The sequence below is a fragment of the Mustela putorius genome, unplaced genomic scaffold, assembly GCF_011764305.1.
Source record: "Mustela putorius furo isolate JIRA1106 unplaced genomic scaffold, ASM1176430v1.1 tig00000788_pilon_pilon_pilon, whole genome shotgun sequence".
Taxonomy (NCBI): Eukaryota; Metazoa; Chordata; class Mammalia; order Carnivora; family Mustelidae; genus Mustela; species Mustela putorius.
The window spans coordinates 2,249,066-2,265,003 of NW_025421481.1; the positions used below are offsets into that span (position 1 = coordinate 2,249,066).

At 42.1% G+C, this 15,938-nt stretch overlaps 1 protein-coding gene across 1 annotated transcript in view; it reads left to right on the forward strand.

Annotated features, from left to right (window-relative positions):
• Nucleotides 1-1,861: 1,861 nt before the first annotated feature.
• The window catches only part of GLT8D2 (glycosyltransferase 8 domain containing 2), a 38,796-nt gene continuing 24,719 nt past the window's right edge, over nt 1,862-15,938 (forward strand). Inside the window, exon 1 of the mRNA XM_004743027.3 lies at nt 1,862-2,220. The gene's annotated coding sequence lies outside the window, so the exon portion shown is untranslated. The remainder of the gene's footprint in view (nt 2,221-15,938) is intronic.

Consider the following 15,938-nt stretch of genomic DNA (forward strand, 5'->3'; position numbering starts at 1 on the left):
ACCGCCAGAGCAGCGGATAACTCCATACAAACAGGGCCCAGATGCTGGACGCCCCCAGGTGAAGAATGCCGAAGCCCTGGGCGTAGTTTCACCTGTAGAGTTGTACCTAGAGATCCTCGTATGTGAAGCATGCCTCAAGTAAGGAACAGGCGTGAAGTGCTGATGGGAATTCCAGTCCTGGCTTCCTCAAGTTGGTGACTCTAGGACTCTTAGGACTCTAAGATTCTTTTTTTTTTTTTAAGATTTTATTTATTTATTTGACAGACAGATCACAAGTAGGCAGAGAGAGAAAGAGAGAGAGAGGGGAAGAAGCAGGCTCCCTGCTGAGCAGAAAGCCCGATTCAGGGCTCAATCCCAGGACCCTGGGATCATGACCTAAGCCGAAGGCAGAGGCTTTAACCCACTGAGCCACCCAGGAGCCCCTGGGACTCTAACATTCTTAAAAGCCTCAGTTTACTGATCTGCAAATTGGGGTGAACAACATCTCTGTTCAACTTACCTAGCAGGAATGTTATGAGAAGAAAATGAAATAGAAGATGTGAAGATGCTTTGTCATTGTTCAAAGTTCTACACAAAGGGAAGCTCTTCCAGATACTCCCACTCTCCAAGTTTAAGTCTGAAAAAACAAACCAACCCACTAAACCCTTTAGAACTGCACTGTTCAATACATCAGCCACTAGGACACTGATTACTGAGCATTTAAAATGTGGCTAGTACAACCGAGGAACTGGCTTTTAAATTTTACTTAGTGTTAATGAATTTAAGTTGAAAACCTGACACTTGATTCAGTTATTTGCAAACTTATAAGTATGCTTGGAACAACCTGAGTATGTGAGCCTAAATTTTAAACTATAAATTATATGAAATCTAAATATGTCTCAATTGTTTCTGATGAAATTTAGTGTTTGAATTGAGATGTGCCGCAAGTGTAAGATACACACTAGACTTCAGACTTATTACACAAAAGAATGTAAAATATCTAGTTAGTAATACTTTACATTAATTATATGTTGAAATTGCATTTTGTATATATTGGGTTAAATAAAATATATCATTAAAATTAATTTTACCTCTTTGTACTTAACTTTTTTTTTCTTTTAACGCTCAGCCCAGTGCCTGGCACATGGTTATTCTCTCTCTCTCTCTCTCTCTTTTTAAAAGTTTATTTAGTTATTTAAGTAATCTCTACACTCACCATGGGGCTCAAACTCACAATGTAAACACTCTTCAGACTGAGCCAGACAGGTGACCCCTCTTTGTACTTATCTTAAGGTGACTACAGGAATATTTAAAATTTTCTGGTGGCCTGCATTATATTTCTATCAGGAAATGCCACTTTAGAAAGAGCCAGTGAGCAAAGGGATCCTCATTTCCTTTTAGGAGCTAGGGAAAGAGTTTGCAGAAATAAATTCCATGATCCCAGGCAAAGTGCTGGCACCATTTCCTGGGTTTCTGAGAATCAATAGCAGAAACAGAACTGTCCCGAGCTGGGTGGGGTTGATTCCCTGCCTGATTCCTTTCCATGTTCAAGCTCAAAACATACCATCTTAAAACCTCCATTGCTGTCATTGCCTTGGTAAAATGAGACCCTAGCTGTTATCTGAGCTTTAATTTGGGGACCACAGCAATTTAACAACTAGGGGATTTCAGGAAAAACAAGATTCTGAAAATCAATATGAACTTCATTTTCCATTTCTGCTCTTTCAAAGTTTACCTTAGACCCAACGTGTGGTGCAAATCCACGCTTCCAAGCATTTGCTTTTCTCCCGGTTTTGAATCTTTTCCCCCAGACCTGCCTTGTTTTTGAAACGATCTGCACGCAGGCTGCTGGAGGAGGATGCGAGAGGAAGTCTGGCCATGCGAGCCAGCCTGCCAAGCACATCTGGAAGTGGTTTCAGGGGCCGCCTCACCCCGCAGCCAGCGCAACGCCTGATTCCCAGCTCTCCCAGCTGCTCCAGCGCAGGAGTGGAAGAAACCCGAGCCTCTCCAAAGTCAACGCAAGCAAAGGGAGGGGGGGTGTTGGCGGCAGCGGGAGGAATACGCTCTCGGAAATGTAATATTGGCCTTGGGACCCTCCAACCCTTTGGGCTTTCCAATGGGATCTTAGAAGCAGCGAAGCATCGGGAAGGGCAGCAGCCCCGGGCCAGCCAGGAGTTGAACGCTCTGCCCTACAGCTCTTCTGGACCGAGGAGCCCAAAGCCCTGCCCTCACCGTTCACAGGTAAAGCAGGGTGGCAGCCTTTCCATTGTACCCTGGCCCGCCCGCAGCAGCCCTTTGTTTTGCTGTAGACTCAAGAACGTAAATCAGAGATGAATTGTCCCACATGAGCTTTGCCTTCAGGAACTCCCAGCTAATGTTTGTGGCATTTCGAGGCAACCATTTTTCTTTTCTTTTTCTTTCTTTCTTTCTTTTTTTTGGCTATTGCAGCAAATCCAAGATACTCTCTCCAAGTTTTTCACATGCTGGACAGCTTTTCCAGACCTGGGTTTAACTCCCCTGACCAGTGTGATTTCCTGTTTTCATCATACTTTAAGCATGGAAGTCAGTGGTGAGCTAGGACCTGGACAAATGCGAGTATTTAAATGCAGGTACATTTCTGAGCCACAGAAGATTGCACTGAGCTGTGATTCATGTTTTCGGAACCTGGAAGAAAGACTTGGTAGTTGTGGAAATCTAAATGAGGCTTATAAATACAGTAGTTGTTGTGTTTGGGTTGAAAATGCTTCCTTAACATTGAAAAATTATCTTATGTTCACTTTAGGAGCAAATGTAGGACCTTGGATAAGCCTGATAGATAACTTACAATAGGAGTTCAGAAGGAATAGTTAACATAAGAGTAAAAAGAGGGAGAGGGGGAAAACATGATGCTATCTAAACATCTGGCCGTCCTGTGGGGTGGTGGGAGGGACTGGTCCTCTAACTGGCTCCCCATGTAGTCAGTTATCAAAGTGACATTGATTGGTTTGTTTTGTTTTTTCCTTCAAATAGCTTTATGTCACCTTTCTGTATGAAAACCTGTTTGTGTTTACCACTCTCCATCGAATGCAGGGACAAATAGAGCTTTGCAGTGCTGTGGTGAGAACATGGGCTCTGGGGCCAGATCCAGAGTTCAATCTATGCATTGACACTTAACCAGACTTTTAAGCTTTAACTCTGAATACTTGCTTGTCTGTGCCTCTATTTCCTCATCTGTAAAATGGGAAGGAAGTGACATCGTAGGTCTAAAGGACATAACATAGGATCTGCAGAGCAGTGAGGCCCCTGGTGGTGTTGGCGATGACCATGGTGATGATAGATGTGGCCACACATCCTGCATGGTGGCAGCCCAGCCCTTGGCACATTGTTCCCTCTGGTAGTGCCTCAGCGTCTCCCATGTTATTTCTCCAGGGCCCTGCTTCCTTCCTTCTTCCTTCAAACACCTTTCTTTCTTTCTTTTTTTTTTTTTTTTTCTTCCCCCACCCTGGCTCTTTTTATTTCTTCTTCATTCTCTTTCCTTGCTGAGAAAAAGACATGCTCACCAAGCCACAGTTCACGGAGTTTTCATTTCTAGTTCCCGGGGAGCATGATTCTAAATACTTCTTTTATTTCAGCATTTCCCAAATGAAGAACAGAGACCCAAGGGGAAAATATGTTCTGTGAACCATATGACCCTCTGAGAGATCTCAAGGCATTAATGGCATTTTAAAGGTCCTGAGAAGTCCCGCAGTAGAGAAATCTGCTTAAGGTTGTTTACCACTAAAGTTCCTGATTGGCCCCCGGAGCTGCTTTATCACATAACATTGATTAACATTTCTCAGAGCACACTTTGCAGTATTCTGGTTCGGTCACATTTGTTTTCATTTTGGTTCCTCTTATAGACATGCTATTTCTCATCTTCCCTAGCCAACACCAAAGGGGATGCGGTGTTCTTTCTTCCCTAGTTAAGGACCTGAGATAATCACCTGTGCCATATTGATATATAGAAAATCTGACCTAAAGTGGACAGCTGAGATCAGCAGTTTTTCTGCAAAGGGCCAAACTGGTGGCTGTGCAAGCCATGTGGTCTGTTTTGCACCTACTCAGATCTGTTGTTTCGTGTGAGACAAGCCAGAGACCAAATGTCAAAGAATAAACCTGGCTATGTTCCCATAAAACTTTATTTACAAAAAATGGGCAGGATTTAGTGTAGGGCTCACAGTTTGTTGACACCTGCTCCAAAACATTTTGTGAAAGAATGCTTACCCCAACACAGGAGACAACAGAAACTTCCTCTTTTTTCTTTTTTTATTTTAAAATTTTTTGTTTTTTATAAACATATATTTTTATCACCAGGGGTACAGATCCGTGAATTGCCAGGTCCACACACCCCACAGCACTCACCAAAGCACACCCCCCCAATGTCCATAACTCCACCCAATCCCAATCCCATCTTGTTTCATTTATTCTTCTCCTACCCACTTAAGCCACCATGTTGCATCACCACTTCCTCATATCAGGGAGATCATATGATAGTTGTCTTTCTCTGCTTGACTTATTTCGCTAAGCATGATACGCTCTAGTTCCATCCACGTTGTCGCAAATGGTAAGATTTCATTTCTTTTGATGGCTGCATAGTATTCCATTGTGTATATATACCACATCTTATTGATCCATTCATCTGTTGATGGACATCTAGGTTCTTTCCATAGTTTGGCTATTGTGGACATTGCTGCTATAAACATTCGGGTGCACGTGCCCCTTCGGATCACTACGTTTGTATCTTTAGGGTAAATACCCAGTAGCGCAATTGCTGGGTCATAGGGCAGTTCTATTTTCAACATTTTGAGGAACCTCCATGTTGTTTTCCAGAGTGGTTGCACCAGCTTGCATTCCCACCAACAGTGTAGGAGGGTTCCCCTTTCTCCGCATCCTCACCAGCATCTGTCATTTCCTGACTTGTTGATTTTAGCCATTCTGACTGGTGTGAGGTGATATCTCATTGTGGTTTTGATTTGTATTTCCCTGATGCCAAGTGATATGGAGCACTTTCTCATGTGTCTGTTGGCCATCTGGATGTCTTCTTTGCAGAAATGTCTGTTCATGTCCTCTGCCCATCGCTTGATTGGATTATTTGTTCTTTGGGTGTTGAGTTTGCTAAGTTCTTTATAGATTTTGGACACTAGTCCTTTATCTGATATGTCGTTTGCAAATATCTTCTCCCATTCTGTCAGTTGTCTTTTGATTTTGTTAACTGTTTCCTTTGCTGTGCAAAAGCTTTTGATCTTGATAAAATCCCAATAGTTCATTTTTGCTCTTGCTTTCCTTGCCTTTGGCGATGTTCCTAGGAAGATGTGGCCGCAGCTAAGGTCGAAGAGGTTGCTGCCTGTGTTCTCCTCAAGGATTTTGATGGATTCCTTTCTCACATTGAGGTCCTTCATCCATTTTGAGTCTATTTTTGTGTGTGGTGTAAGGAAATGGTCCAATTTCATTTTTCTGCATGTGGCTGTCCAATTTTCCCAACACCATTTATTGAAGAGGCTGTCTTTTTTCCATTGGACATTCTTTCCTGCTTTGTCGAAGATTAGTTGACCATAGAGTTGAGGGTCTATTTCTGGGCTCTCTTTCTGTTCCATTGATCTATGTGTCTGTTTTTGTGCCAGTACCATGCTGTCTTGATGATGACAGCTTTGTAATAGAGCTTGAAGTCCAGAATTGTGATGCCACCAACTTTGGCTTTCTTTTTCAATATCCCTTTGGCTATTCGAGGTATTTTCTGGTTCCATATAAATTTTAGAATTATTTGTTCCATTTCTTTGAAAAAGATGGATGGTACTTTGATAGGAATTGCATTAAATGTGTAGATTGCTTTAGGTAGCATAGACATTTTCACAATATTTATTCTTCCAATCCAGGAGCATGGAACATTTTTCCATTTCTTTGTGTCTTCCTCAATTTCTTTCATGAGTACTTTATAGTTTTCTGAGTATAGATTCTTAGCCTCTTTGGTTAGGTTTATTCCTAGGTATCTTATGGTTTGGGGTGCAATTGTAAATGGGTCTGTGCCTCTTTGGTTAGGTTTATTCCTAGGTATCTTATGGTTTGGTGTGCAATTGTAAATGGGATTGACTCCTTAATTTCTCTTTCTTCTGTTTTGTTGTTGGTGTAGAGAAATGCAACTGATTTCTGCACATTGATTTTATATCCTGACATTTTACTGAATTCCTGTACAAGTTCTAGCAGTTTTGAGTTTTCCACATATAATATCATATCATCTGTGAAGAGTGATAGTTTGACTTCTTCTTTGCCGATTTGGATGCCTTTAATTTCCTTTTGTTGTCTGATTGCTGAGGCTAGGACTTCTAGTGCTATGTTGAATAGCAGTGGTGATAATGGACATCCCTGCTGTGTTCCTGACCTTAGTGGAAAAGCTTTCAGTTTTTCTCCACTGAGAATGATATTTGCGGTGGGTTTTTCATAGATGGCTTTGATGATATTGAGGTATGTGCCCTCTATCCCTACACTTTGAAGAGTTTTGATCAGGAAGGGATGCTGTACTTTGTCAAATGCTTTTTCAGCATCTGTTGAAAGTATCATATGGTTCTGGTTCTTTCTTTAATTGATGTGTTGTATCACATTGACTGATTTGCGGATGTTGAACCAAACTTGCAGCCCTGGAATAAATCCCACTTGGTCATGGTGACTAATCCTTTTAATGTACTGTTGAATCCTATTGGCTAGTATTTTGGTGAGAATTTTTGCATCTGTGTTCATCAAGGATATTGGTCTATAGCTCTCTTTTTTGATGGGATCCTTGTCTGGTTTTGGGATCAAGGTGATGCTGTCCTCATAAAATGAGTTTGGAAGTTTTCCTTCCATTTCTATTTTTTGGAACAGTTTCAGGAGAATAGGAATTAATTCTTCTTTAAATGTTTGGTAGAATTCCCCAGGGAAGCCGTTTGGCCCTGGGCTTTTGTTTGTTTGGAGATTTTTAATGACTGTTTCAATCTCCTTACTGGTTATGGGTCTGTTCAGGCTTTCTATTTCTTCCTGGTTCAGTTGTGGTAGTTTATATGTTTCTAGGAATGCATCCATTTCTTCCAGATTGTCAAATTTGTTGGTGTAGAGTTGCTCATAGTATGTTCTTATAATAGTTTGTATTTCTTTGGTGTTAGTTGTGATCTCTCCTCTTTCATTCATGATTTTATTTATTTGGGTCCTTTCTCTTTTCTTTTTGATAAGTCTGGCCAGGGGTTTATCAATTTTATTAATTCTTTCAAAGAGCCAGCTCCTAGTTTTGTTGATTTGCTCTATTGTTTTTTTGGTTTCTATTTCATTGATTTCTGCTCTGATCTTTATAATTTCTCCTTTCCTGCTGGCCTTAGGGTTTCTTTCTTGTTCTTTCTCCAGCTCCTTTAGGTGTAGGGTTAGGTTGTGTACCTGAGACCTTTCTTGTTTCTTGAGAAAGGCTTGAACCGCTATATATTTTCCTCTCAGGACTGCCTTTGTTGTGTCCCACAGATTCTGAATCGTTGTATTTTCATTATCATTTGTTTCCATGATTTTTTTCAATTCTTCTTTAATTTCCCGGTTGACCCATTCATTCTTTAGAAGGATGCTGTTTAGTCTCCATGTATTTGGGTTCTTTCCAAACTTCCTCTTGTGGTTGAGTTCTAGCTTCAGAGCATTGTGGTCTGAAAATATGCAGGGAACGATCCCAATCTTTTGATACTGGCTGAGTCCTGATTTAGGACCGAGGGTGTGATCTATTCTGGAGAATGTTCCATGGGCACTAGAGAAGAATGTGTATTCTGTTGCTTTGGGATGAAATGTTCTGAATATATCTGTGATGTCCATCTGGTCCAGTGTGTCTTTAAGGCCTTTATTTCCTTGTTGATCTTTTGCTTGGATGATCTATCCATTTCTGTGAGGGGGGGGTGTTAAAGTCCCCTACTATTATTGTATTATTGTTGATGTGTTTCTTTGATTTTGTTATTAATTGGTTTATATAGTTGGCTGCTCCCATGTTGGGGGCATAAATATTTAAAATTGTTAGATCTTCTTGTTGGACAGACCCTTTGAGTATGATATAGTGTCCTTCCTCATCTCTTATTATAGTCTTTGGCTTAAAATCTAATTGAGCTGATATAAGGATTGCCACTCCTGCTTTCTTCTGATGTCCATTAGCATGGTACATTCTTTTCCACCCCCTCACTTTAAATCTGGAGGTGTCTTCAGGCTTAAAATGAGTTTCTTGGAGGCAACATATAGATGGGTTTTGTTTTTTTATTCATTCTGATACCCTGTGTCTTTTGATTGGGGCATTTAGCCCATTAACATTCAGGGTAACTATTGAAAGATATGAATTTAGTGCCATTGTATTGCCTGTAAGGTGACTGTTCCTGTATATGGTCTCTGTTCCTTTCTGATCTACCACTCGTAGGCTCTCTCTTTGCTTAGAGGACCCCTTTTAATATTTTCTGTAGAGCTGGTTTGGTGTTTGCAAATTCTTTCAGTTTTTGTTTGTCCTGAAAGCTTTTAATCTCTCTTTCTATTTTCAATGATAGCCTAGCTGGATATAGTATTCTTGGCTGCATGTTTTTCTCGTTTAGTGCTCTGAAAATATCATGCCAGCTCTTTCTGGCCTGCCAGGTCTCTGTGGATAAGTCAGCTGTCAATCTAATATTTTTACCATTGTATGTTACAGACTTCTTTTAGAACCTTCCTCTTCCACAAAACGGAGACTCCCTCATCTGGTTTCTCTGTCCTGTGTATTTTGGTGGATCTTGAGTAAACAATTTATGCTAGAGCAAAAAGTAAAAAGGCCAGGGATGTTTTGTGAGAACCCAATTCCTGAGTCCTGATTTTGTCTTTCTATCTTCTTTTCTTCAGGTGAACGCATGCTCTTGTCTTGTTCGTGACTTTGTAGCTCGTGTGGTTTAGGCAGTACTCTGTACAATGTTTTATGCACGTGCAAACTGCAGGGTGCCTGTGTTATGGAGGAAAGTTAAATCTCTGAGCTTATGTCAGTTGCTTGACACAATGATTGCAATCAACAATGGAAAGTGGTTGGCTACAGTATCTATTAAGTTGGTTAAGAATTAGTTCACTCAGAGCCAGACTGCCTGGGTGGGAATCCCTGCCATTTATTAACTGTGTCATTCCCCTTTGTAAATCAGGGAGAGTAACTTTATCGATTGTTGTGAGGATTGAATTAGTGAATGTATGGGAAGTTCATTAAAAAATGCCTGGCAAGTAGAAATTGCTGTGTGCTACCTGTTATTATTATTGGCTATTTCATTCAATCTGCAGCACAGTCACATTTTACTCATTGGGTCTCGTAAATTGCCCAGGCTTGCCTGACTAAGAAATGGGGCAGAACCAGGATTGAAAGCTCTTTATAAAGACGAAGCCCATGATATTTCCATTCAGGTACAGACCCTGCCGGATTAAAGTCATTCAATAATATCTTTACGGAGCCCCCTCTTGGGGCACCTGGGTGATTCAGTCTGTTAAGCTTCTGCCTTTGCTTGGCTCAGATCATGATCCTGGGGACCTGGGATTGAGCACAGGGTCCTGAGATAGAGGACTTCCTGTTCAGCAGGAGGTTTGATTTTCCCTCTCCATCTGCCTCTCCTTACTGGCTTGTGCTCTTTCTCTTTCTCTCACCAAAAAAACAAAAACAAAAACAACAACAACAAAAAAAACAAAAAGGAGACTCCTCTTTTATCTTTCGTTCTGATTTCCAGGTTCTTTCCTATTCCTTTTCCTTACCTAAACCCAGAGCAGATGGGGTTAATCAATCAGAGTTCTTTCTTTTTTAACCAACTCTGGTGATAGCTTTAGATTCCTTCTCAGTTTAGCAATACTGAAAGCCCCTATGCACGGTTTAAAGTTGGCATGTAGACTGAAACTTAGGGGCTCTGATTTTTGAAATATTTTTCTGGAGTCCTTGCCACTTTGGCCTTTTCTTCCAAGGAAGAGCTAAGTCTCTTAGCCACTGCCAAGTCTTAAAACATTCTTTCCAGATTTGGCCATAGGCCCGAGTTCTTTGGCATCTGGTAAAATAGCTCCCTGTATAAAGTCTTCAGGGGCCCATTTTTAAACTTAACGGTCACTTCTCAGGTCCAGACCATTCTCTGAACTCTCCTTTTCTTCCTAGTCACAGGCCCCAGGACCTCAGCCTTCTTTCCGCTGCTCTTTGAAGGTGTACCTCCCAGTGCCTTGCCTAGGGAATCCCTCTGTTCAATACCACCTGCGAGGCTCCATCTTTCTTCCTGTCTTGAAGACAAACCCAGGGGCTCTTTAACGCCAAAGGCTTGGCTATTTACTCCTGTGGAGAAGCTACCACGCAAGGAGTCACGTGGCCTAGGAAAGCTTACAAAAGCTCAGGGAACACAGTTCCTGAGCCTTCTTGTTTTGATGGTCAGAAAAAGGCTGAAAAAAGACCAGAGCCCTCTGCTTTTATTCCAGGAAGAGATCCATAGTCCCCTCCTTCTGGCCTTTCCCCCCAAGTAATGGCACACTGCCCCCTTTCTTCCTGGCATTGAGGAACAAGACAAGAGTTTCCTTCCCTTTCTTTCTCTTTCCTGTTTCTCATTCATTCATTCCACACACATTTGTTGAGGTGCACAGAGGTGGTCGAACCACAGTGCCTGTCCTCAGTCATCTCATGATTTAGAGGAGAAGACAGGCACACCCGTAATATTTGAGCGGTGATCTGAGTGCTGGGAGAGGGATAAGAATGGAGATCAGCACCCAGGCAGGGTAATCAGATAAGAGTTCTTGAAGGAGGTATGCCTGAGTTGAGTCTTGAAAGAAGTGACTGTTTACTGGGGAAAGGGCGTTCCAGGCAGGAGGGACTCCATGAACCAAAGTTCAGAGGCAAGAAAGCATTTCTTTACATGCGGGAACTGTGTTAACCCACCAGATGCTCTCCCAGGCTCTGCCCCAAACATTCCTGTGTCTCCCCATGCCAGGTCTCTGCCTCTTATTCTATGGGTTCTTAGGACATCCCCCAGCTGGTCCCTGCAGCACGTGTCTCTGACTTCCTCCATCGGTTTTCTACTTCTTTACACCTCTGATCCCTCTACCAAATCCGCATCATTAGCTTGTATCCAGGAGGTACAAACATTTCTCGAGCTCCTACTTAATCTATTAGAATGCGTTAGTCTATTAGAGTCTGCATGTACCAGAAACAGCAATTTATAGCAGCTTACACAGAAAGTGCCACCATCAGACAGGAGATGAAACTGAAGAGGAAGAGGATGCCAAATCTTTCCGATTTCATATTTTTAAAAAATTTAGTAAGACAGACTTTCTTTTGGAAGTCCGTGCTTCTCCAGGACTCCACTTCTGCCTTTATTCTGAAAGCTGCTCAGAAAGTTTTCTCCAAGCATCTGCTTCAGGAATTTTCTCTCCTTGACTCACCGCTGCTGTGTCTTGTGACTAGATGTGGCATTGTCAGTTTCCTGGAACCTCTTGCTTTGTCTTAAAAGGATTTTTGAGGGCACCTGGGTGGCTCAGTTGGTTAAGCAACTGCCTTCAGCTCAGGTCATGATCCTGGAGCCCCAGGATCAAGTCCCACATCAGGCTCTCTGCTCGTCAGGGAGCTGGCTTCTCCCTCTGCCCCTCACCCCTTTAATGCTCTCTCTCTCTCTCAAATAAAAAAAATCTTAAAAAAAAAAAAAAAAGGACGGGGGGTGGGAGGTTGGGGGAACCAGGTGGTGGGTATTAGAGAGGGCACGGATTGCATGGAGCACTGGGTGTGGTACAAAAACAAGGAATACTGTTATGCTGAAAAAAAAAAAAAAAGGATTTTTGAGTAGGCAACATACTGGGCGGGGGAAAGATGAGCCTCCTTCTTGGACTAGTCAGCACTCTGTCTCTGCTTTTGGCATGATCTCAGTAGTTACAGTCACCAAGCACTCAGGGGCAAGCAGACCAAACTTGAATCAAGACACTCCATCTGGAAGGCCACCTCCCCTGCTTCCTAGGGTAGCCAGAATGGCCTTTCAAGACCTCCAGCAACTTATGCTTAAAGAGCATGGGCTTTGAAGTCAGAGAGCCCTCATTTCACATCCCTGCTCTGCCATTTAGTAGCTGTGTGATTTTGAGCAAGTTTCTGAACCTCTCTGAGCCCTAATTTTCTCATTCAAACCCTGGGGATGGTAACATACCTACCTGAAAAGTGTTGTAAGAGTTAAAGTAGATGATGGGCCTGGTTAGCATAGAGCTAGGTGCAAATTAAGGTGCAATAAATGGTAGCTGTCATTACTATCTAGTCCTGCAAACCTTTCCCCATAGGTGCACACAATTCTGGCCACAGGGAATGTATTTATAAGGGCTCTTCTTTGCAAGAAAATGTCATTTCAGAGGAACTCAAGGAAGAAAAGGGGAACTTATGGGTTTGATGAATGGGGATGCTAGGGTAGAGCTGGCATCAGGGACTCAGTCTCAGATCCTTTTGCCCTTCCCCTCATTCTCCCGTGGTGCTAGACTTCCTTCCTTCATGGAGTGGGGAAGAGGGGGCATGTGTCCAGAGACCATTCTAAGTTTACATCATCTCAAAGAGTCAGCTGAATGCATATCATCTAAAATCATAAATGGTTAAAAAGTACCCAAAATCAATATCCAAAGAGTCCTAAGTAACATGCTACTTTGACTCAATTGTCTTCATGGTACAAGATGAGTATCCTAAATCTGGTATCCCAAGTCTTCATGGTACAAGACTTAGTAAGTCTAGAGACTGAGGAAATAAAAGGGGTGTGGTAGCTGGTTCTTTACAGTGAATTAAAGAGTTTTCTATTGAAGAGTTTCCCAAGATCACTGCCAACAAGTTCTCACAACACTGAGATTCATGAGGGAGCCCTGGGGCACTATGACATCTGGCCTTTCATGCTGCCTCCCAGAGGCTCTCTGTCATGCTGCTGGTTTCTAAAAGTTAGTATTCCCTGTTTGCTGACTGCTGCCTCCAGTCAAGTGTCAAGTTTCCAAGTTTCTTTGAAGGACCATAACGGAGAGAGATCAACTTAATTTAAAATAAACTTTGGGTTCTCAAGACAAATTGTTATTTATTTTTTTAATAGCTCTTAATAGCCACTCTTTTCTTTTCTTAATATCTTATTTATTTATTTGAGAAAGAGAGAGAGCAAGTGAGAGCACAACAGCATGGGGTAGGGTGAAGCAGACTCCCTGTTGAGCAGGGTTCCATCAGTGATGTGGGTTCCATCCCAGGATCCCAGGATCATGACATGAGCCGAAGGCAGACATTTAACCGACTGAGCAACCCCGACATCACATCCCCTTCCCCACTTTTTAAAGATTTTATTTATTTAGATAAGCTCTTTCTTAAGAAGTTAAATACACACCTACCAATTGACCCTGCATCTAATTTATTTTTTAAATATTTTATTTATTTATTTAACAGACAGAGAGAGAGACAGAGACAGAGAGAAAGAGATCATAAGTAGGCAGAGAGGCAGGCAGAGAGAGGGGAAAGCAGGCTCCCTGCTGAGCAGAGAGCCCCACGCAGGGCTTGATCCCATGACCCTGAGATCATGACCTGAGCTGAAAGCAGAGGTTTAACCCACTGAGCCACCCAGGTGCCCCGCAATCTGATTTCTAAGTATTTACCATAGAAAACTGGAAACTTAAAATCACAACAAATCCTATAAACAAGTGTTTATAGAAGCTTTATTCATAATCATAAAAACACAGGATATAACTCAGATGTCCTTCAGTAGGTGAATGGGTAAACTGTGGCACATCCACACAATGGAATACTACTCAACAATGATAAAGGGAAAAAATATTGACACACTCAACAGCAAGTATGAATCCCAAATACATCAAGCTAAGTGAAAGAAGAGAGTCTCCAAAGGTTGTGTACTGCATGACCCCATTTATATGGCACCCTGGAGATGGCAAAACTACAGGAACAGGGAACAGATTGGTGTTTTCGAGGGGTTAGGTGTTGGGCAGGGTCTGCCTGCAAAAAGGTAGCACATGAGAATTCTCTGGAGGTGTTGGACTTGTTATCTATTCCATTTGTTGTACAAGAATTTGTCCAAGATACAATAAATTTTTAGTACAATTAGTACAAGATACAATAAATTCTTAGTAGAAGAATTTATGCATGTATTAAAATATATAGAATGATACAACCAAAAAAGTGAATTCTACTATGTGTAAATATTTAAATATTTAAAATCCACCAAGTCAGATTTTGAAGCTGATACTATGTCTTTAATAAATGACTTGTATCACAGAAAGGAAGCCTATTTATAGAGTTTTTTTTTTAAGATTTTTTATTTATTTGACAGACAGAGATCACAAGTAGGCAGAGAGGCAGGCACAGAGAGAGAGAGGGAAGCAGGCTCCCTGCTGAGCAGAGAGCCCAATGTGGGGCTCGATCCCAGGACCCTGGGATCATGACCTGAGCTGAAGGCAGAGGCTTAACCCACTGAGCCACCCAGGTGCCCCGAAAGGAAGCCTATTTAAAAAAAACAAAACACCACGTATACTAAAATACAATTTGCGTTTCTCTGGGTGAAGGCTTCTTTCTCATTATGGAAGGTGGCAATATGAAATTTATGGAAATCCAGAAGACCACAAAGAAATCACCTTGTTAACATGGGTCAAAAGTCTTGGCAGAAAAATTTATTCTCATAGGCCAGTTCTTTATTCTCTGAAGAAGCAGTTGGGCCTCTCCTGTTAAAAGATGTTATTCCTGGAATATATCTAGTTGATAGGCCTCTTAGACTTTGCCTTGAATTTGCATTTTGCAAAACCAAGGACTCTGTGTAAAAATTTGGCCTGGTAGCATCTGTGTGTGTGTGCATGTGTGTGTGTGTGCTTAGACTCTCCTGTGCGTAGCTATCTGTTTGAATAGATAATACATCCCCATGATTCAACATTCTGCAGGTGCCAGGTCTTCTGTTCATTAGAACCTATCGGCTGGGTCTGTTGCAACCGTTCATACCTAAGGCCATTTTAATTGTTCGGGGCCGAGTGCGTGTTGGTTATGATATAAGTGCAGTATAAGTCCTGTGGGAGTATCAAGTGAAAGTGTCCCTCTGTTTTGTATCCTGGTCCCTCCTTGATCTTCTGTAATCTTCAATATAGAGGCAGAGGACTTTTCACCATCAGTCTACATGAAGTTGCAAACGTGGGCATTTTCATGAGCTTTAATGGGTCCAGCAGTGCAAAAGAGGAAATCTTACCCCAGGTCTGTCTCTGGCATCCCTCCAGCCTCCCTTGGAGGGCTTTCTTTTCCATTTGCACTCCTCTCTCTGGCAGTCCCCCTGGAAGTCAGCCTGCCCCTCTCTGATATTTGGCCTGGGGTCTCACCCTGTCTGTCACCTGGAATGTCATATCATGAACTGGGGCCTATGAAAACACTCAGGTCAAATCTAGCAAATATTCCCAGAGCAGCAGTTTTTCTAGATATTCAAACAGTGAAAGCATTGTTTTGACCCAGATGGCAGTTGGGTCTACCTAGCCCAGGGGGTCTAACCTTTAACTTGAGGTACATAGACCACCAAAGTGTCCCTGGATACATTTCACAGGATTTCATGTACTAAGGAAAAAAAATATATATATATATTTATAAATATAAATATAAATATAAATGTGTATGTGTGTGTGTGTGTGTGTGTGTGTGTGTATCTCCAAGGAAAAGAGAGAGTGCTCCTGCATGTGCAAGGTAGGGGTGAGGGGTGGGGGTGGCAGCTGGGGCGGGGGTGGAGAGGTGGGGGGAGGGGCAGAGGGAGAGAAAATCTCAAGCAGACTCCCTACTAAGCGGGAAGCCCACAAGTCTGAGATCATGACCTGAGCCGATTGCTTAACTGACGGAGTCACTTAGGCATACCTAAAAACATCTTCGCTTTCACTAGTCTCTAAGCGGAACTGAGGGTTTCCTTCAATTGTGAATGTAGGTGACAAATCACAGAAGTTCCTGTGTATCTGTGCCATCATCCCCT